We start from the raw sequence: 1,247 nt of genomic DNA, 5'->3' as shown, positions 1-1,247 counted from the left end.
CCTCGCTTTTTCTCTCCTTTCCTTCTTTCTTGTCTTTTCTCCCTCCTCCTTCTTTTATTCTTAAGAGAGATGAGGAGGAAAAGGAGGAAATGCAACTGTATTGAGAGAAAGAGAGAAAGAGAAAGACAGACATACACACAAACACAAACACACATACACAAACGGACACACAGACACACAAACATTATAACTGTGCTTGCCTCCTCTACCCCACTGCTAATTGAGTCTCCAGGTAACCCCCGTCAAGGTGTGCTCAGGTGTGTTAGCCCCGCCCTGCTTCACCTGCCCCACTGTACCCCCCTCCTGCCCCGCCTCACCTACACCCCACGCCCCCTACTCCCACCCCCACAGGTAACCCAAACACTAATAATTACACCCCAGCAGGAGACGTGACACCCGGCGGAGCTGAAGGATGAAGGAGTAAACAGCGGGAGAAGAAGAAAAGGAATTAAAAGAAGAGAGAAAGAGAAGGGGAAGAGAGAGGAAGTGGGGAAGGTGGAGAAAAGATGGGTGGGAAAGAAGGTAGAGAAGAAAAAGGGAGAGAAAGGAGGTAGAAAAGTGGAGGAGGATGTAGAGAAAGTAGAAAAAATAGAGGAGGAAGAAAAAGGTGGAGAGATAGAAGAGAAAAGTTAGAGAAGAAGGTAGGGAAGAAGGGAGAAGATGGAAGGGAAAGTAGAAAAGAAGACAGAGAATGAAAAGATGGTAGGAAAGATGAAGATAGTAAAGAAGGATTAAAAACTGACGAAGAAAGAGAGAGAAAGGGAAAACGGAGACAAAGATGAAAGGAGAGAAAGAAAAAGAAAGAAAGGGAGAGAAAGCAATGAGAAGAGGATGAGTTCAGAACCAAACATCACACAAAGAAAAGGAATTAAAAGAAAACAGGAAGAGAAACCGAAGGAGAAGAAGAGAGAGAAAGAGAGAGAGAGAGAGAGGAAGGGAAAGCTAAGATAACGATGCAAGGAAAGGAAGGGAGATAAACAAGAGGAAAGAAAGGAAGGAAGAGAAAACAATGAGTAAATTAGATGTCGAAAAAGAAACAATAAAAGAAAGCAAGAAATAAAACAAAATAAAAAAAGGGAGAAAAGACTAAAAAAGCAAGTCAAGGATAAAAGAAGTTAAGAAAAAAGAAAAAAAGCAACGAATTTAAAGAGAGAGAGAGAGAGAGAGAGAGAGAGAGAGAGAGAGAGAGAGAGAGAGAGAGAGAGAGAGAGAAATTAATAGCCTAAGTACTTTATTCCCTCTATTGG

Source organism: Eriocheir sinensis, chromosome 37 (assembly GCF_024679095.1).
Source record: "Eriocheir sinensis breed Jianghai 21 chromosome 37, ASM2467909v1, whole genome shotgun sequence".
NCBI classification, from domain to species: domain Eukaryota; kingdom Metazoa; phylum Arthropoda; class Malacostraca; order Decapoda; family Varunidae; genus Eriocheir; species Eriocheir sinensis.
The sequence above is the reverse complement of the archived record's forward strand: the minus strand, read 5'-3'. Positions refer to the sequence as shown.